General features: G+C 32.9%; 1 protein-coding gene across 2 annotated transcripts in view; it reads right to left on the bottom strand.

Annotated features, from left to right (window-relative positions):
- LOC145303511 (beta-secretase 1-like) overlaps positions 1-18856 on the bottom strand; it is a 163658-nt gene extending 144802 nt beyond the window's left edge. For both annotated transcript variants that reach the window (XM_080144945.1, XM_080144944.1), the window contains exon 1: positions 18724-18856. The gene's annotated coding sequence lies outside the window, so the exon portion shown is untranslated. The remainder of the gene's footprint in view (positions 1-18723) is intronic.
- Between the last annotated feature and the right edge of the window lie 4141 nt (positions 18857-22997).

Below are 22997 nucleotides of genomic sequence, written 5' to 3'. Positions count from 1 at the left end.
TTTTGTGTGTTTTTTTTTCTTCGATTTTTTAAAGTTTTAACATTTTTTTTTTTTTAAATATTTACTTCGCTTATTCTTATGTTTTGATTATCCCCCCCTCCCCGCCCAAGCACACTCACCTCTAAACACCCGGGCAATGCCGGATACTCCCCGCTAGTATATATAAATGAAAAACTTTGTAACAATCAATTCTAAGTTAGTTCTCTGGAAGCTAACGGTTCAATCCTCACTACAGGTGATACAAACTAAGAATTACTTCACATTTCAACTCTACTCAGTCATGGCTAACAGAAAGAGGAAAAAACTTAACCTCTTGATGGAATAAAGGGTTCAATTCAGAATTCTGTATGGAGTCCATAGTTAGACATAAAAATTCTCCATGCACCTGAAGAATATTTTCCAATAGCGTTTATTATTTCGATCACCTTACTTTCCTTTTATGATACTACTACTACTACATTTACACCATTCATACCATTCTTCCCCTTATATTTACCTGGCGTAGCTTGAGTAGGTGTATGCACCAGTCATGGATACGCCTCGACAATCAGTCCAACAGCGACTTTGTTGCTATGGGACTGAGGTATGGTTCTTTTCAGTCCTAGGATCTCTACTGCCACAGGCTTTACCTTCTTTAGGAGAAGGTGGTTAGTTTATTGGAAGATGCTTGAAACGACCCCTACTAGAGAATTCCGACGGGACTGCTCAAACATTTTTGTGGGTCAGAGTGTGCTGACCTTTCAAAACCAAACTTGGCCTTGTGACTGAACTCCTAGAGAGGAGATGAATAAAATACCATCCTTCCTCTGTACTGCTACTCCAACTGTAGCTCCCCTCCCACTACTTATCTCATTTGCTCTTTCTTCCAACCATCTCAAACACTCAATGTGCAAACAAACAAGAAACCAAGCCAAATTATCAACGTTTTAGTATTAAGGAAATCTATTTTTATATTAAATGTGAATTACTCAACATTTATTTCCCCTTATATACTTTAACTAGCTTACCCATGTCCCGGTGTTGCCCGGGAAATCAGATTGAAAAACGAAATTCTCCTACCGAAGGCCAACCTAGATTTAATAAATAATACATGAAAATGATGTTAACAATATTGAAACAGATCAATAATAAGAAAATTTAATACGACTACAAGTAATAATATTGATAATAGTAAGATTAAAAATGTAATAATGTTAATAGTAATACTGAGAAAAATACTAATAATAATACTCATAACAAAGAAAATAAACATAATTGTTACAGTAATACTAATAATATTAAATAATAAAAATAATAAAAACAAAAAAGACTAATAATAAATCAAAATAATATAAAAAATATGAAGAATGGTAAAAAAAAAAAAAAAAAATTGTAATATTAGTAAAAAATGACGTTTCTGAATTTTTTAGATGAGGATTGGTATTCGTATTCATCGGACTACTGTTCTCAGCATGAACGTGAGTTTTCACAACGTTTCAGTCGATGTAACCTCCGACCTTCTTCAGGTGTGTCTTGTCAAACTCTGGAATGTTTCTTTCAAACTCGGGAATTTGGATATGATTTGTTTGAAGGTTCAATCCTCAGTGTGGGCGACTGAAAAATACAATTGCAAATTACTTAGGACCTCTATCCAGTCATGGCTGATGGAACAAGAGCACGCTACCCCTGTGAAGTAAATAAAGGGTTCCGCTAGAAATTCCATCCAAATTCCTGAGTTCGACAGAAACATTCCGAGTTCGACAAGATATACCCGAAGAAGGTTGAAGGTTACATCGACCGAAACGTGAAAATCACACTCAAGATAGGAATAGTAGTCCGATAAATCCAAATAATACAATTAGTAAAAATTAGTAATAATAACAATACTAAAATCATCACCACCAACAGCAATAACCTTAATAGCAGTACTATTACTAATAATAGGGAGTTAACCTAAAATAGTGCTAGGCTAGATTAGGTTCAGAGTAAAAATGCTTCCTGTTTTGGGTCACTTAACTCTTGTTGCGTGACAATTGTTAGGTAAAACTGGCCATGTTAACAATGACTTATGTCGTTAACTGTCCATGCTGAAATAATATTTAGAAAGCCGTTCTTAACATGGTGGAATGTGGGCTGTTGACAATATTTTTGTATTAAATTGTTAGGTGAAAGTACAGAATAAACTTTGAAAGGATCGGTCCATGTTCTGCTAAAAATAACATTTAAAATGAATAAAGCCTAATTATTTTTATTGTGACTATATTGAATTTATATGTGGCATCTGTGTTTATTGCTATAATTTTTTTTTTTTCTAAATAGGAAAAATCGTTTTTCAGTTTATTCATTTTGAAATAACACAAAATGCATGCTAAAATATACTTTAGTTCCGGAATTGAGTTATTTTTGAAAAAAAAAAAAAAAATCCTTGCAATTGTTCTAATTAGTCATAATTTATAATTAACTGAACAAATCACCCATTTGTCTTTCAGCTATGCATGTATTTTACCACACACCTTTCACGCGGATTCTTTTCAGCATGACCATCTAATTTACATTTGTATCCATACACACCACAAACACTTATGTAAATTAAATGGCAAAATAAGTTTCTTCACTTCTATCTATAAAAGAATAATAAATAATCATAATATCGAAGTAGAAATACTTATTTTTAGTTTTGCAAGAAGAATGTCTTAAATATAGTGTAGCAATAAAGATGAAAACAAACACTTCAAAGCAAATTAGGTGCTCACATGTAGAGCAACCGTTTTCCAGAGAAAGAAGAAGAAAAAAAAGAACTGGTGTTTATAATGCCATATTTTTAAATTTGCAACTAATTTGCATGTGTAAAGATAAACAAACTTTTTAATTACAAATCAAAAGCAGATGAAGAGTTGAATTTTGAAGAGCCAAGAGAAAGCATTGGTGTTGAAAATTTGTCAGTGTTTATTTCAGTGTCGTTTGAAAAGTAGCTTCATCTAAAGTTTGGATTATTATGGTACCCGTATTATGACTACAGCAGGTTTATATACATCCTTTTTTTTCTTACAAAGAGTATATATATAAGAGTTTCAAATAAAATCACAGTAGAATAAATAGTGGTAACTGTTGTAATCCGTTGGGTCGCAAGAATCTCTAGTACATAAATATAGATGCTTTTTATTATCTGTTTGTCATGAAAGTTGTAGGTTGAATGAATGCAGGATATTTTATATGCGTTCAAGCATTTTCGTTGGTTTGTTTGAAATAGCATTTTCATTGATAAACATGCAGGTTTAATTGTATTAGTTTTTCTTCAGGCTACCATTCTCATCTTGAGTGTCATTTTCACAAAATACACTTGAAGGTCGGAGGTTACATCGACCGAAACGTTAGGTAAAAATCACACTCAAGATGAGAACAGTAGTCCAAAGAATCCAAATAATATGAATAACCAATCCTCATTTTAAAAATTCAGAAACGCAGGGGTAATTCCCACATCTTAAGAGTATCCATCTTGTTTTTTTTGTTTTTTTTTCGAGTTTTCTTATCTTTTTTGCGTTAAAACCATATACATATCCTCAAAGGAAAATAATAAAATGAGATTTATTTTTGATAAGAAATCAAAGGCCAAAAATCTTGTACTAAAAAAAAATAAATATATAAATAAATAAATCCTCCCTAACCCTTAAAGCATTAAAAAGAACTAATGTTATCTCTGAGTTGAAAATGCCCTTTGGGAGAATGTAACTCCCATAATAATAATAGCTACATTGGTTTTACAATCACTACCCTATCCTGCTGCCTCATCATGCTTTTTGTAAATTCTAGCTCAATTTATTGACATCTACAAAACAAAACAAAAAAAATAATAAAATGAATAACTGTCCCCCTTCCTATTTAAGACAAATTCTAGTTAATAACACTAAAATAATACATTTGGAAACCAATAAATTTTTTTAAATACTCAAAGTTATCCACATCAAAACTCAACCTATAATTATAACTGCTTATGAAATCAGTAATAATATTTTACAATGTTTAGCATAATACAATTTTATCACATAATGCTAACTTTGGCATCACAAACTCTGGCACATGTTCTCCTGATGTCCATCTTCAGATGTTTGTTTCACAACTACTTAAAAAAAATAAATAAGCATGAGAAAAATCGAAAAACTAAAAGGTATAATGAAGCAGAAGCTATCTGTTATTTTTAACAATATTTGCTTGAATGAAAAAATGCTGCCTAAACACACACACACACACACACACACACACACACACACACACACACACACACACACACACAATTTTAAGTGAACAGATTTAAATTTATTTTAATTCAGAAAAGTAGACATAAGATCGGTTCATATGAAGAAAGCAACATAAAATGCAAAGTTATGTTTATATATTTCTATGGACAGGATTCAACCTAAATTAATTAACCGATCATTATGAATTTTGGAACACAGTTATTACATATTAGGATGTGTAATGTAGGCTATATTTAGCTACATTTAGTTTTATGCACAGGGGACAAAGAAGAGAGTGGAAGTACCTCATGAAAATTCAGATGCCTTTGATTTTTGTGAAATTTTAATATTCGACATCAATTAATAAATCTCCAAATTCCAGTTTCTTTGGGGTATTTTAAAGAGTGTTTTTTAGGGAGTAGCAATCTGTTGAAATTCAAATATTTCAGATTTGCATTAAATTTAATCCATAGTCATTCAACACTGATTAAACAAGATTGCTTTTAAATTTAAAAATCAAAACTCGGGGGGAGGGGGTCTTTACTTTGAGTGAGTACAAGGGCTTGAAGTTTGGAGCACTTTGCATTAGAATACTTGTATAATAGCCACAGTGATGTAATATTTCATCGATGGGACAGAGGTTGGAGTTTGGTCTACAGTAAAGGACCTATTAGGTTGGTAACTCTTTTCTGAATCTTGTCCAAGAGCAAGAGACTAGTAGTAGATGCACCATAGTCAATTCTTAGAAGTCTGATGCATATCATTTGTAAAAGCAAACTGACGGCTTAAAATGATTTGGATCTATCGATAAAATGTTTTATTCAAAAAGATCTTTGTTTTCATAGGTAACATCATACGACTAACAGTTTATCTAGAGACATCAAATGCACAAAAAAATCCTTGCACAGAAAAAAGACTTTCAAAAACACAAAAACTGTAGATTAACATAATAAAATAGATATTTTACCGTTTCAGACATAAATCAACAAAATCAGAATGAAAATCTACCTAAGTTTTCAGGCACGTTTGCCAAAAAATTCATTTTAAAATCGGACATTACTTTGAATCTGTGCATTTAATTCACTACTATTGTGACGTCTACACGCACACAAACTATTATCAATATAAGTAATCTGACAATGTGTTATCTGATTAGTAGCAGTTCTATTGATTAATCTCGATATAGTTTCCATTGTCCATCTTTAACTGCATTAGTCAAACTGTCATTCCTTTTTCTATCAGTAAATGTGTGAAAACATGAGATGGAAGAGTCAATATGCGATACTATCAACATCTTCCTCCAAAAAAAGTGTTAGGAATTTAAAACAAAAAAGAGGAAAGAAGTTGATCGGCAGAACAAAGGTTATAAGGAGCAAGATGAGTAGAAAAGACAAAGAAAAAGTTGTTCAAAGATACACAAAAGGAAGCTGGAATAGGATTGTTAATCAAGGTGTAGCAGTGATCGAGACAAAGAAATGGACAATAGAGATCAATATGTCTGAAAAACTGTTAGCATTCCTCAGAATAGGCGCCTCAAATGATTAGTAAGGAACTAAATCCTTCTCAGAGAAAAGCTGAAGCACGAGAGAGTGGACTTTCTGGGAACAGCCAGGCAGAAGGCCACTGTCAGATTGCCATGTTTGTTGTCATAAAAAAAAAACCTTCTACCATTATGCATACATTTTTATGTATGTACTAGAAAAAAAAAAAAAAAAAAAAGAGGGGCCCATTGGGTCACCTATTGAGCTTGGGGTAAATATTTGAATCAGAGAAAGCGAGTTTGCAAATCCAACCATGGATCTTAAATAATATTACTTGTGACATTTTAGTTTTGTTTATAATGAACTATTTCCATTTTATAATTTGTTTATTAATAATTAAAGGTAATAAAACAAAAATAAAAAAGAGAATAGCAAGAATCATAGACACTGTAGAAAATATGGTAGGTTGTCAAGTGGTTCATTATAAACTGTTACCAACAGGCCAAACAGTCATTGGAGACTTGTACTTGCAGCAATTAAAACATATGCAACATGTATTGAGCCAGAAGGAGCCAATAGTAGTGAACGCTTCTCCATGACAACGTCAGGCTGCACGTCGCACGAGTGATCAGAGATACCATACAAAGACTTAGATGGGAAACTTTGTATTATACATCTTATTCACTTGACCTTGAAAGTTTTATATCTAGTGAGATGGAGGGTATGATCCCTCAAAGTTGGGAGATTTTATTTATAAATGCTGCTGCTAGGAACTGATAAATCAAATTAATTCACATTGTGCTATCAACCAATCAGAAATCAGAATTGCTCCACAAAAATTAAACCTTTTAGCATTCTAATACATAATTTTTCCGTGTCAACACGAGAAGGATCTTTTACTCTTTGGCTGCAAAATTATAAAGTCTGGAACCTGTACAGAAGAGTTGCCTACTGAGAATTCGTCATCTCCAGGATTTGTATAGACTAACTACCCATCAAAAACTCTTCTGAAACTAAACATGGCTTCTGATTTAAGAATACATCTTATTCTCTTGATCTTGCACTATCTGATTAACCTCTTCCGTTTCTTAGCTACACCGACCCTTAAACAATTAGGAGAGAATTTCCCTGTACAAGATTATTGATCTAGAGGAAGAGGTTTGAGCCTCTCCACCATTCTCCTCCTCCCTTCTCAAAGGGGGGGGGGGGTGGCTATTTTTTTTTTTTTTTTTTTCATTTTCTTTGAAGATTGCAATGCTGGGTATGGGGCAGCCAAACCACCTGCCAACATTGCCCTGCTTTTTATTGAAACTAACCAAGAGTTCTTTTTAGTATCCTCGCTGTTCCCTTAAAAGGACATGCAAAATAAGATACAATTACAAAGTGAATAGAGTTGAACTAATAATTGATTGCAAAAAAGGAAAGAGAAATTAGAATCAACAATAATAAACTAAACCGTTGCAGCTTGCTTGCTTGCTTGCTCGCTTGAATCTTGCCTCTGTGTATGCATGTGCATATATGTATATGAGGGTGCATGTGTGTGAGCGGGTGGATATATATCTTAATTATAAAACTCTGAAACGTCCGGGCGTCCTTGCTTACTTGAAACCGTTATAATTTTATCAAGAATTCTTCATAAGTTTTGGTTTCGGTTTCAATTGTAGCTGATAGCACTCAAGTCTTTTTTAACTTTTTTTTTTTTTTATTTACTTTTGAAATTATTACTATATATTGGGTAGAATTGACACAATAATAATATCTATAAAATCTGCGTAAATTAAAATATATTTAAGCGTATTTTACGACCGGGCAATGCCAGGCACCTCTGCTAGTATGTTAATAGATGTGTATGGACAGGATTCACTCCTAAACTAATTAACTAACAATTATGAATTTTGGAATACAGCTGCTAAGTATATGCAGTAATACTTTAGGCTATGTTTACTTTCATTTAGCTTTACATAAAAGATGGCAAAAAGCAAGTGGAGGCTCATTGTAAAAAATTAGATATCACTGATCTTTTTGAAATTTTAATCAGACATAGACATCAATTAATAAATATTCCCCATATTTAAGTTTTGTAGAGAATATTTTAAAGGGTGTTTTTAGGAAATAGTATACAAGCACAACTTCCCATTCGAAAATTTAAATATTTCAGATTTGCACTGGATTTGATTGATAGTAATTAGACATTAATTAAGCTAGACTCCCCGAATTTCTTTAGAGCTCTTAAGCTTAAATCTTAGACATTTTCTAGAATCAAAAAATTCATCTAATAGATTTTGATCAAAATTGGAATAAGGATTCCAGATATAAAGTTTAGTATCATTATATCCTAAATTCTTCTATGCAAGGGGAAATAAAATTGGTGCAAAATGGTTTTGTTCAAGGGAATTAACTTTACCTGCGAAGGTGGGGGGGGGGCTATATTTTTCCATAAATATAAAACTCTGTATGGTTTGAAATTGATTCATGATAATAAAAAATTACATTAATCTCACAAAAAAGTATTTGTTTTGAGGATATTCAAGATGTGCATCATAAAATTGTTGGTGGCAGCAAAGAGTTACAGATGTGTATACAGAAACAAGTTTTAGTCTTATTTTAACTGACAGAAAAGAAAAGAGATTTCTGAAAACTAGAAACTTCTCTGGAAACAGCACATGACATTGTATACAATGACCTTATCCTAATATATATCCTATTGTAGTTGGCTTTCCAAAATAAAAAAAAGCACAAACACAACTTATATCAAATGCATTAGAATAGAATTTTCTAACACGCATAATTTATAACACTTTAATACTTTCTTTAAAATTTGTATTCTTGACAATCATCATTTAATGGGTGTCAACAACTGTCGTCAGGTCAGCCATTTTGTCTACTTTCAATTGTCAAGACAGATTTTAAAGAGGAAAAAGTATTAAATGAAGTGTTATAAATGTTAAAACTATGCTATATATATCTGATATAAATTATGTTTTTTTATTGTTTTTTTTTTATCTAGTATTTACTAATTCGGACTTTTACCTGGAGATCATATTAAAAAATATATCAAAAACGTTGGCCAAGTGAAACGAGTTATTTTATTACAAAGATATCCTTATTTACTGATTCTCGTAGTTACAGAAATCAGAAGGAAACCCGTTTGAACAAGCCAATCACTATTTATAGATGTCTCAATTATGACTAATTAAATCAAAATGCAACAGTATTTGAGTATTTGACCTCATATTTTACAAAATAACTTTTGTTTAAGTGTAGTGAGCCTCTACAATAAACAAAACAGAATTATCAATAAAATTGTAACTTTCACCTGTTTATTGCATTTTCACTCCAAACAATGCACAGTGCCACTTTAATGTAGGGGCTACTATCCGGGACATAAACTTCAGGGATACTATGTAGGGAGTTGAGCAGCAAGAAGTCTTTATATTACACTTAATCTTCTGCATGTCAGTACAGTTGGGGAAGCAGGAACCCAGAAGGGAATTCAAAATCAAGCAGTTCTGGGGAAGAAACCATTAGAATAGAAGGCTTTCTGACATCTGAGGATCTTTACTGTGTAGGGGTGGGACTTTGCTGCTTGTCAGCTTTGTCAGGAGTTTTATGCCAAGGGGGTACAAGGGCTTGTAGTTCATTAGAGCATCTACTTGTAAAATAGGCAGAGGGATTTTTTATAGTACAGCTGAGATGAGATCAGGTTCAGATGCTTTTGAGGTGTCTAGGTTTTTTTATGATATCATGTACTTCAGAAGGGGTGATATTCAGGTCATCTAGTGTGGTTCTGTCCACAAAGGAAAATCAGGGAAGGAGTGGTTTGCCGGGTACAAAGTAGAGTTTCAGGCAAACTGGCAGGCATGTTAGATTTCTCGGTTGCCATGCAAACAACCTCATGATTGTTTGATAGTGGGAGAATTGTTGATTGCCCATTATTTACTACACTGTTGTAGATTTTCCAGAAATCACAAGTTTCTAATTTCTGTGCTTCAAGGTGTTTTCTGGTGGTTTCGGTATATTCTCTCTTAGCTGTCGCTATTTCTTTCTTACAATTACTTCCAGCTTCTATAAACTTTTGTCTGCTTGTACTGGACTTATGCCAGATAAATCTGCGGTATGCATATTACCTTTGAGCAATGCCAGCTGAGCAAGTAGAAGTAAACCATTGAGAAGAATAGGGTTTGCGAAAGAACTTCTGTGTGGGAACCTGTGCTTCAATTGCTGCTTTGAACCATTCAGTGGTCTCATTTGCACGCAGTTCCACAGGAAGAGAAAAGATATTTCCCCATGAAGCATCTCTGATGGCATCCCAGTCAGCCTTATTGTAGTACCATGAGCCCCGAAGGTGCAGTGGATAGAGGCGTTGAGCTTGTTCAAGGTGAGCATTGTCTGAAGATAGTGGTTTCAATCCTACCCAAAAGCAGGTCAGAAGAGTTGGCAAAAATGTGGTGAGATAACAACTATGAAGATGAGGATAACAGTTAAAAAAAAAAAAAAAAAAAAAAAAAAAAATGAATACACCAATTATGAAGCCTCATCTCAAAGGATTCCAAAAAAAATAAAATTTTAAAAATATATAATCCTCTTATATTCATTTTATTGTCCATTTTAGATGCTGCTATGCATTGGACAGTTTTTAGAAATTGACTTCTAAACTAACCTCTCTCTTTCTCTGGCCAATCCATCCTTATCACTTCTCAAGGAACTCAACAATCTTTCCTGATCTTCCCCATCAATATAATCTCATACCTTCTTCAACTGTATCCTGTCGAACTGTCAAACTAGGGAATCTGCACGGATTTTCAAACATAACCCTTTATTGATTCCATCTAGCATGCTCTCGCTCCATCAGCTATGACTGTTCCTGAGTAATTCGCAATTGTATTTTGAGTATTGCCGGCAATGAAGATTAAACCTTCAACCTCCAGAAGTTTAACCTTTCCAACCAAATTTTGCCACAGGTCCTTATGTTGTGCAAATACAAGATGAGAACAGTATTCGGAAGTATCCAAATAATATGAATAATCAATCCTCATCTCAAAAATTCAGAAATATTTTTAACGTGATTTTACCAGAAATATTTTTAACGTGATTTTACCAGAAATATTTTTAACGTGATTTTACCAGAAATATTTTTAACGTGATTTTACCAGAAATATTTTTAACGTGATTTTACCAGAAATATTTTTAACCGGATTTTACCAGAAATATTTTTAACCGGATTTTACCAGAAATATTTTTAACGTGATTTTACCAGAAATATTTTTAACCGGATTTTACCAGAAATATTTTTAACCGGATTTTACCAAGCATATTGCCAGGCATGAGGTAGGGCTAATCTATAAGTACCCAAAACGTCAGGGCTTGTGTACGTAAACCCTGCTGTGGAATATGGCAGTTAAAAATAAAATGACGGGAAAATTTTATGAAATACTTACTTGCTATTGAAAAATACAAGCATACACACAAAAAAAAAAAAAAAAATGATGGAAAGTAATGACACATTTTTATTTAAGAAACTAGCGGGCCTCCCCGGTATTGCCCGGTCATAAAATATACTTAATATGATATTTTGATTAATGCAAATTTGGTATTTATTATTATATTATATTGGAACAAAAAAGATTTGTGTGCCACATCCGAGAACCGAAACCAAAACGTTTAGCTTACAATTTACTTTTTCTTTCGACATTAATGCCTGAACTATTAAGACATATTTGCTGCAAAGCTAAAAATTAAAACATGAATTAATAGCTATTACGTTATACATCCACATTTGTAATGCCATTCTTCGACCTTCACCTAGCAAATTCCATTTTTTTTAATCTTCACACTTTTGCACAGATTTTCCCTGGCTAAAACCCAAATATAAAGTTTCACATGGGTTTGAATACTAAGTTTCATGTCTGTAAACCAAAAACTGACAGAGGAGCCTGGTAGGTAAAATTTTTTAAACAAATATATCCACTTACATAAATCTATCTATACTCCTATAAATTCGTTTTTTTTTTCATGTGTATTGATATTCATATTAAAAACCCTCTTTTCTATTTATTTAAAAAGAAAATACAATTTTTTTATATATGGGTTGTGAAATTGCATTCAGTAACAAAAGATTTAGCTAATTTGCATATTCTTTTAAACATCCATTTTAATTAATTCCCTATTAGTTGCTTCGGTTTTCTAATGGGATAATCATCTTCAGTTAAGTATTATGTGTAATTATAGTCATGCAGTTATTCTACATGATTTATACTTGCATAATATTTGCATAAAAAGTTTATAGTAAACACAAAATTGTTTCCATATATATTCATGTATACGTATATATTTTTGTTTAAGAAATTTTGCCAACCAAACTCCTAGAGTTTTTGGTCTATAGACATGAAACTTCATATATAAGGTATTTGAATCCACGCAAAACTTTATATTTAGGTTTTAGCCCGGAAAAAAAAAAAAAAAAAAAAAAAATCGGTGCAAAAGCGTGAAAATTTAAAAAAAAAAAAATAAATAAATAAAATAAAATAAAATTTTCCAGGTGAAGGTTGAACACCAGCATTACGAATGCATAATGTAGCAACTATTGGTTCATGTGTTTATTTTTATCCTTGCAGTAAACATATTTTCATAGCCCAGTCATTGACGGCAGAGGCAAAATAAATCGTAAGCTGAACGTTTTGGTTTCGATTCTCGGTGGTGGCGCAGGAGTCTTTTTTTTTATACTTTTTTAATCATTACTATATATATTGCATTCAATCTATCTATATATCTATAAAAGTGAACGTGTCTGTATCTGTGTGTCGGTCTGTGTGTGTACATTTCCTTATGCAATAACTGTCAATTTTAAGTCTACAGACTCGAAATTTGGCATACAGGGTACTGAGATTTGGAAAAATCTATGTGATCAGTTTTCAGCCAGAAATTTGACTGTTAAGAGGTCAAAGTTCAACGATTTCACCTTTGAGAACTCTACCAAACTCTTCCGACAATTTTGGGTCTAAACACTTGAAATTTTAGATATAGGTTCCTTGGACGTGAATCTAACTTAATAAATTGAATTGAGCCCCAAACAATAAATGCTGAAATGCTAGTATATCTATAAATGTGTGTGTGTGTGTGTGTGTATACATTTCCCTACCAAATAACTCAATTTTCGATCTACAGGCTCGAGATTTGACATAAAGCGTATTGAGATTTGGGAAAATCTTTTTAATCTTTTTTCGGACAGAAATTTGGCTGTCAAGGAGGGGGGGGTCAAAGTTCAACAATTTGACCTTTGCAAACTCTACTAAACTCATCCGCCAATTTTAGGTCTAAACACTTGAAATTTTAAATGTAGGTTACTTGGACATGGATCTAACTTTATAGTTTGGTTTGAGCCCCCAAAAATAAATGTCAAGGGGCCCAAAATTGGTTTAAGTTAAAAAAAATTGATCTCTGCCGTCTCTACCAAATTACTCAGACAATTTTGGTCTAAACATTTGAAATTTTACATAAAGTGTATTGAGAGATAGGGAAAACATTTTAATTGGTTTGTGTTGAAAGTTTGAGCTGCCAAGGGGTCAAAATTAAAAACAAAAAAATTGACCTTTGCTGTCTAACAAACTACTTTTGGGTCTAAATATTTGAAATTTATACGTAACGGATATTCAGACATGCGGCAAGCATTGTAATCAGCTTTAGGACAAAAATTTTTTTGCCAAAATGTCAAAGTTGAAAAAGTTGACCTTTGCAGGTTCTACCAAATTCCTCCGCCAATTTTGGATCTAAAGACTTGAAATTTTAGATGTAGGAAACTTGGACATGGATAAAAATTTGCATTTTGTTATGAAACCAAAATAAAAAATGTTAAGGGTCCAAATTGGGGTCAAAGTTAAAAAAAAATTGACCTCTGCGGTCTCTATGAAATTACTCAGCCAATTTTTGGTCTAAACATTTGAAATCTTACATAAAGTGTATTCACACATAAGGCAAGTTATGAACAGTACAGCCGGGCTGAACTGCTAGTATATCTAGAAAAGTGAAAATGTCTATCTTTTCTCTATGGTAGTTAAGGAAGACTATTATACAGAAAGGCATTACTTTACATATTCACACTTTTTAATATATACATATGCACATAACCTTATGAACAGTACATAAGGCCCGAGCAAAGCCGGGCGGAACTGCTAGTATATCTATAAAAGTGAAAGTGTGTGTGTGTGTGTGTGCCCACATTTCCCTACACAATAACTCTGTGAATTTTCAGTCTACACACTTGAAATTTGATATACAGGGTATTGAGATTTTGGAAAATCTTTATAATCCATTTTCAACCAGAAATTTGGCTGATAAGGGGGTCAAAGTTCAACGATTTCACCTTTGAGGACTCTACCAAACTCCTCCGCCAATTTTGGGTATAAACAATGGAAATTTTAGATATAGGTTCCTTAGACATCGATCTAACTTAATAACTTGATTTGAGCACAAAAAAAATAAATGTTAAGGGGTCAAAGTTTTTAAAAATTTGACTTTTGCAGTCTCTACCAAATTACTCAGACAATTTCTGATCTAAACATTTGAAATTTTACATAAAGGGTAGTCAGAGATAGGGCAAGCTTTTTAATCAGTTTGGGTCGAAAATTTAAGCTATCAATATATAAATATATGTATGTTTGCATGTCTGCCTAAAACTTTTGACAGAGGCGACGGATGTTCACAAGATCAGTATCGTTTTAAAGCTCGACCCTTCAGACGACAAATACCGAAAAATTGGGTAAAAACATTCATTTCTTCACCCTCAACTGGCCACTTTTCTACAGGAAGGGGTTGCTTTTTTCGCCGATATTTTCGACAGTCTTCCCCTTTTTTCGATTTTCTAGCCTTAATTTAAACCTATGTCACTTCCAGTTTGGCAGTGGTCGTAACAGCAAAGACGTCATGTTTTTTCCCCGTTCTTTGCCTCCTTCGTGGTACGGGTTCGAGCCTGCCTTCCTACCACCACTTTTTTTTTTTGCTCAACACACACCTCCAAAAACCCGGGCAATGCCGTGTACCCATGCTTAATGCTAGTATATATAGAAAGCGGTTTGTGTTTACTATAACCTTTGTACGCAAATATTACGCAAGTATAAATCATGTATAATATCTGCATGAATATAATTATACGTAATAGTAAACTAAAGCTGATCATCCCATAAGAAAACCGAAAAAAATAGGGAATTAATTAAAATGAATGTTTAAAAGAATATGCAAATTAGCTAGATCTTTTGCAGATGAATGCAATTCCACAACCCATATATAACAAAGTTGTATTTTCTTTTTAAATAAATAGATAAAAGGATTTTTAATATCAATCAAGACACACAAAAAAAAAAAAAATTAATAGGAGTATAGGTTAAACTAACATGCATAATTCTAAAGCGCCACCATTGTTGGCCATTCAAGGGAGATAAATTAAACTTCTTTAGATTTTCATGTAAATTTTTTTAAGATAAATACGACACATGGCGTTACTCCATCGTAAAATCATTAATCTTATACACATATTTATTTTAATTTTTAATAGCGAGGTGGGAGGCGGCCGGCGTCGCTCGGTCGTAAGATACACTTGAATATATTTTAATTCATGAAGATTTTGTATTTATTATTAAAGAGCCAATTCTCACTTAAATATTATATTGTACCTAACATATAGTACTGATTTCAAAAGATTCTTTTTTAAATAGGATTTGGGTGTCATCAGCTGGAATCAGAACCAAAACATTTAGCGCTCAAGCCATACCGTACCGTTTGAGCTAGCCCCATCGATAGATAAGAAAGTTTTAAACTTAAACCACTTCAAGCTATGAATGAATTTGAGCATGCGTAAAACTAATAAAAATATGTCGGCAAGTTGAAATTAACATTTTGCATTTCAACTTGCGGACATATTTCTGTACCGGTTATTCATTCACCAAAAGTTTTATTCGTAATAACCCATCCTTGGTGTATGATTATTATTTCGCCTATTAGTTTCAGTGTTATGTGCCCAATATTTTAAGAGTTTAATATTTATACATACATATATATATATATATATATATATATATATATATATATATATATATATACACACACACACACACTCGGTACTTGTACAGTTTAATCAAGTCATTTAAAAAATGAAAATATCGAAAAAAAGGTTACATTGTACGTATCCGTTTTGAACTGAAGATCTCCAGAAAAAAAGTTCACTTAATTTGATAGAGTAGGGTTTTTTTTTGGGGGGGGGGGGGTATAGCAGAAAAGCACGTTTTTATGAGAGCGCGTTGAAGGCAGACATTTTTTTTTTTTTTTTAATTTTTGTTCGGAGTTTATAAACGCCACGGGAAGATTACTCCATGTAAAGCGCCGAACACCCATCTTTAATAACTAGCTTTTCTTCCTAAAAATCGAACATTTTGCTCGGTATCATAACAAATTGTTTTTCGCTGCTTGATGAAATTAAGTGAAATTTTTTTTCGGAGAACTTCATTCCATAACTTTTTTTCGATATTTTCATTTTTTAATGTCTTGATTAAACTGTACAAGTACTATACATTCTACTATTTTATTTATAAAGATTAAAATTCTACGCAATCGTTTTCCGTAATTTTTGGTGTACGCTAACATTTTGAATAACGAGTAAGTATTTCAAGTATACTTGTCATTTTATTTTTAACTGTCATATTACACAACAGGGTTTTCACAAACACTAAAATAGTTTTGTTTTGTTATCTGTCCAAGGGACGACGTTCCCTGCTATTATTATCTTGCCAATATTTTTAAGTTTACTTTTAGCAACTTTGTAGAAATTTGTAACATTTTACAAGCTGACGTAAAACTAATAATACCCTCTCCTTCCTCCAATCTTAATTTTCTATTTTGGTTCCTGGTTTTGTTTTACCAAAAAGAATACAGCAATAAAAAAAAAAAGAAAATAGTGGTTGGTGTTTTGCTTCTAGTAACTATAAAGTTTATATATATATATATATATATATATATATATATATATAATTTTTTATTTCAAGTGCTTATGCATATGTTTACCGTGCTATTTTTTAATAGCATTTTCCAGTTGAATTCAGTTTTTAAGATATTTTTTGTTTATTAAATTGTTAGAAAGTGTTACAAAACATCCTACCCTCCCACGTTAAGAATGGCATTTTAAATAATAAAGTCATTATTTCTGCGCGGTTGCATAAGTACCTTTATATATATATATATATATATATATATATATATATATATATATATATGTAATTATTTTGGTTCTTACTTCACGGGGAACGTGGACCCTGCATAAACGGTGTTTTTATTTAATGATTGCGCCCTTTGCTTTCACTTTCTTCGTATATATCTCATAGACTTTTTTTTTTAATCGCGCATGTATTTTATTTTAATTTATTTTTTTTTCTTTGGGTAAATTTAATTCATACTTTTATTTCGTGCTTGTTTTTATTTTATTTTTATTTCATTTTATTTTTATTATTTTCTCCACGATATATATTTTTTTTTGTTAAATTATTTTTTCATACATATTAAAATAATGCTTTTGCCTTCCCCCTTTTTTTTTTGCCTCAAATAATACCTTCAAAAAGTTTTCGTGATTAAATAAACCAAAGAAAAACTTTTGTGCATGCGCTTTGAGGGAGCAATCATTAAATAAAAACACCGTTTACATAAGGTCCACGTTCCTCGTGAAGTACCATTATTTTTTTTTAACAGCTTCCTTGATTTGTAAGTTAAAAAAAAAAAAAAAAAAACTACTGCCATAAGAATTTCACTTGTTAAGGGCATGGCCAGAGGGGATAGAAACGATTGTTCTTTTCGATGACATCCTCCCAAACATCACTTCATCATTTGGGAGGAAGGGATTTGTTTAATGTCGATCGCCTAAGGCACCTCCACCGGGGAATTCTGACGTATCCACACAGCAATTTTTTTTAATCAGTACGTGCAGAGCAGAGTGCCTCCTTAATTTAAAAGAGCCGGATATCTTTGACACACACGTGTGTTAAATTAACTTTATCTCGCACATTGCTGTAGTGTAATATTGCTTAAAAAAAATAAAACATTTTAACCGGTGTTGTTGTCCTGTTTGGAGTGCTTGGAGAAAAATATTGCTGAATATCATATTTATTTATTTTAGTGCTTCTACATTTTGTCGCCGAAATTGGAGACACCATTTTATTTCGAGCACCTGTCGATTAAAATCAGAGGGAGAAATCAGTATTTTAAACTATGGCCGAAGTTAAGAAATAACAAAAAAATTAAACTAGATAAACTTCCGAAAAGAATTATGAAAAAAAAGTAAATAAAGAAAGTGAAAGACAACATATATCCATAATGTTTCGATTTTCGATTTAATTAATAAAAATGGGAAAGTTTTTCATTTAATTTTATGTTAATTTATTCTTTCCGGAAGCAATCGTTCTCCAGTTTAATTTTTTTTTTTTTTTTTCTGTTATTTATTTCAGACTTCGGACATAGTTTAAAATACTGATTTCTCCTTTGGATTTCAACGGCAGGTGCGCGAATAAAATGGCGTCTCCAGTTTCGGCGATAAAGTGTAGAAGTACCTTTACTTTTTATATTTTTTAAAATTCATTTTAGTTTTGTTTTTGTTTTAATTTCAATCAATATTTGATTAACAAGTAAAAATAAACAACTTCAATATGTATTTATCAAAGTTACGATTAGGTGAGAAATAGACATGAACGGGAAGTATTTGTGTTACTACGAAGATTGAAAAGAAAGAAAATTGTAAGCCACGGCAATAATTTATAAAATAAAAAGCTAGAAGTGAACAAGAAAGAACTATAATTGTGACATATCTAAACAAACAATTGAACGAACTTATTCAGATGAATTTTCTAAGCGTTATTAAAACAATACACGTTAGATGTCAATCGTGCTTAGAATTTTAACATTTAAATGTTTAGATCTTCAACTTATTTCTTTATTTTTATCTTCGAAAAGAGAAGTAAGAGATGGAAATATAATATAAACAAACATACTCAACTCACCTCAGAGAAAAAACAACGTGTGATACGGAGGTGGACTGCACAGTAAGGCAGACTTATCTCCCCTTAGTGTTGCGATTTTCTCCGTAGAAGTGAGGAAATATATGAAGAAGCGGAATTGTCCAGTTTAAAAAATAAGGCGGAGTCTAATATGCAAATGTCAAATGGGTGGATTATACAATTAATCCTAAAACAAAATAACGAACGGGAGGAGCTTATATGAGTGACAGGTGTCTTATAATAAAAATTTGATGAAATAGAATTAATGAATAAATAAATAAATTAGAGTGACCCGTGTATGGGCGTTGCCCGGGAAAGTAAAAAACAAGAAACTCCCGCTCCCAGTTGTTAACCCCATATAAATATTTTTATTCGATTAAAAAAAAAACTATCTTTAAGCATTAATTATAGTCTTATTTAATTATTACATTTATTAACAATAATGGACATCTAAACGGTTGTATTTTTTCAGAGCTAAGAGAAAGCATTCTCACAGAAACGTACTTACATAGAGATGAAGATTTGTTTTGAATGGCTATACTATTTAGAATGTACTATTTTATGAAGTTAATATTATTTATAGATAAAATAAATTTTATAGGTATTATTTTTTCTCTTTTTTTTTTCAAGAAAATCAATGTTTAAGTGAATATTAAGTGGATATTCTTGCACACAAAAAAATAAACACCTCTGGATTTTAATAATAAATAAAAGATCAATTTAATTCTTTTTCCTCGTCTCTTCTGTGGTTTGTATGTATTAGGCAGTGATTAAAATTGAAGGCGTTTGGCCCAAAACATGAGAGCCTAATCGGCTTCAGTTCACTGGTGCCTTATTTCTTTTACTTCTTCATTATGTCTCTTCAGGTTTGGTGACAGAATCCGTCCATACGTTCACTGACGCAGCGGAGCGAGTTCTCTTCTCTTCATCTCTTTAGGTCGGGTGGGAGAATCTGTCCGTGCATTCACTAACGCAGCAGGGCGAATCTTCTCTTCCCTCTTTTTTGTTCCCTCAAATCCCTTGTTTAATAGTGGCAAATTGGCTCCCAGTGACTGTGATATTTGAGGTGTTTATTTTAGGCACGGAGCTCTGCCATTGGTCGATAATTATTTTGTGGTTATCTTATTTTTTTTTTACCCCAAGCGGAAGCGATGCGTGGAGCCATGTGCAAAAGACGATTTTTCATTTTGTCTCTCATGGTGGATGCGTTAACGTCCGGTTCGCTGCTAATTCTCATCATGTTCCCACAGATATTAACAATGACTGAACACAATTATTCTAATATAGAAAGGGAGGCACTAGCCATAGAGTGGACAACGGATAGAGCAAGACAGTTCTTGATGGGGAAAAAATTCTTGTTGAAAAGTGATCACAGACCACTGGGATTTATTTTCAACCCAAGAAAAGAACTACCAAAAGTTACAACGTCCAGAATATTACGTTGGGCGATCAGACTGATGGCATTCGACTTTGACGTTGAGTATGTTAAAAGGAATACGATACCACACGTTGATGCCTTATCTAGATTATGGTTTTATAGAGAAGATAAGGACAAAAACAACAAGAAATTTGAAGACACATTCCTGCACCTTGTAGAAACTGATGTAATATCTGTAGATAAAATGGCTACTGAAACTACAAATGACTCAGTGTTAAACAGAATAGTGTTGAGGATAAAAGAGAATCACTGGGGAAATTGTTTAATGGCTGAAAGACCATTCAAAGAAGTAAGACATAAACTGACTATAAAAAATGGGGTAATATGTAATGGAGACTTGCTAGTTCCCCCAGAAACCGAGGAGACAGGTTATAAAAAGTGTATATAATGATGTACATTGTGGTGTGGCAGCTATGCAAGGAAGATTAAAATTGGAAGCATGGTGGCCATAAAAAGATAGAACTCAGGAATTTCAAGCAAAAGGAAATACGGGGGAGCAAAGTACACATGAATCATACCTATGTCAATGAGATAGGACTATTATTAACATTAGTAGACGCATATTCAGGTTCGCCTGAAGTGGTGAGTGTACCTGATAAAAAAGTACCACCGTAAAATAAATATTAAGAGTTTTTTGTTAAGGCATAAGTAACTGGAGGAATTTAAGCATTGATAAGTTCTAGTTTTTAAAACATCACATTTAGCAATTGTGTTTGGTTTGATTAGTTAGCTCTCAATAGTATATGGATAGTAATATTTTAATTATGTAGCTTGGATTATTGAAGAAGCATTTATGGCCTGTATATCTTTCTATGAAAGTATTTCCTGCAATATCAATATAAAATTAATTCATAGAAAGATTTCCATTATTTGTTATTGTCGATTCGTACACTATAGATGTTGTTAAACACATATGTCGAAGAAAGCATTCTAATTTATTTATACAGTTATATGGTTTAGTGTGTTTTTGATTTACTTTGATTGGGGTCAGTGTTATTAAGATTTTGTTATGTTTTTTAATTAGTTTGATAGTGCTTATACTGTCTCCAGGATGCGTTTGATTAGAAACATACGATCTTTGAACAGTTAGCATTAAACGCGTACTAGCAATCAAAACTCTGAAGACAGGAAATCCCATAAACAGGTTTATTGAAGATAGATACGGTAAAAAACTGAAAGAAACAAAAAAAACATTGTTCAGAATACAAAGAGAAAAAGTCCAGAACGAGAAGTTATAAAAGGGCTGAATCGGGGAATCGTATGCATAAGGAAATCAACGACAGCTAGAAATAAGGAGAAAATAAACAAAGTTTGTAGTTAAAATGAGATAATATAAAAAATAACATTAAGGTATTAAAAAGTGTCTTTAAGAAGGGGATAAATAATGTTTTTTATCGTAGATGGCTTAAAACGGCGTAGGATAATGGGAGATAAAAAAAACGAACCATGTGGCTAGAAAGGCAGCTAGAATTAGGGGAAAAAACACTGGTCAACCTGCCGGTGTCGAGTCAGGGGAAACTCTATAAGAAAAATGTCCGGCCAAGGGAGATAACCGTTTAAGGGACAAAACTAAGAGACATAATAGTGTTTTTATCAAATATTTTAAAAATCAGGAGTCTATTCAACACCTTTATTATTCCTAATATTCATAAATGACATCCCTGATAAAATTGTCTCTGAGACGGGTATATTTGCTAATAACACCATGCTCTATAACAGGCACAAGGGGAAAACAAATGAACACATATCTAAGGAAATGGCAGAAAATCTAGAGGAAGACTTCCAATCCGTAGTGGAATGGGGAAATAAATGGATGGTCACAAGACTAAGCTTCTTTCCTTCAATAATTACAGGAAACCTTCTCAACCACCAATAGCTATGGCTAAAGATACATTACCTGAAAGCACTTCTTTTAAACTCTTTGGCCTAACGTCAACAGGGAATATGAGTTGGAACAGATACATTGAGAGCATTGCCAGGGCCACTGCGAAGAAGGCGGATGCTCTCTACCATGCTAGAAAGCTACTAACATCTGAAAGTATCCTGTGCCTCTATAAAGCCACCATTCGTCCATGTATGGAGTATTGTTGTCACATTTGGGCTGGTGCATCTGCTACTAGTCTCTCACTCCTGGACAAGGTTCAAAAGAGAGTCGCCAACCTGATAGGCTCTGAACTGTCATCTAAGCTTCAGCCTCTGTCCCGTCAACGAAATGTTGCATCCCTCTGCCTGTTCTACAAGTATTTTAATGGTGAATGCTCCCACGAACTGCAAGCACCTGTACCCCTTCAACCTAAATACCCCGACAAATCTGACAAGCAGCAAAATCCTACCCCTACACAGTAGAGATCCCTAGATGTAAGAAAGCCTTCTACTCCAATAATTTCTTCCCCAGAACTGCTAGAATTTGAAACTCCCTTCTGGGATTCTGCTTTCTCAACTGTACTGATATGCAGAAGTTCAAGTGTAATGTGAACAGACATCTTGCTGCACATCTCCCTACATAGTATCTCTGCAACTTATGCCCCCGATAGTAGCCCCCTACATTAAAGTGGCGCTGTGCCTTGTTTGAGGTGAAAATGGAATAAACAAGTGAAGCATGTATGGTCCCCCAAGAATGCCCAGTGAATGAGGCATAAAAAATGACGACTAAGTCCAGCATTTGCTCCTCCCCCTTTAGCCCCAAAAGTCCCCAGGGGATGTCAAATCTTGGTGAAAATGAACAAACGGTGCAGTTTTAGGCCTTAACATATGTAAATTTGAGTTCTGTACCATGCAAAAAAAAAAAAAAGAAATGACTAGGTCCATCATTTGCCCCATTTAGCCACAAAAATCCCCA

Source organism: Euprymna scolopes, chromosome 19 (assembly GCF_053919585.1).
Source record: "Euprymna scolopes isolate OS-2025 chromosome 19, ASM5391958v1, whole genome shotgun sequence".
Classification (NCBI taxonomy): Eukaryota; Metazoa; Mollusca; class Cephalopoda; order Sepiida; family Sepiolidae; genus Euprymna; species Euprymna scolopes.
This window is presented reverse-complemented; position numbering and strand designations above follow the sequence as displayed.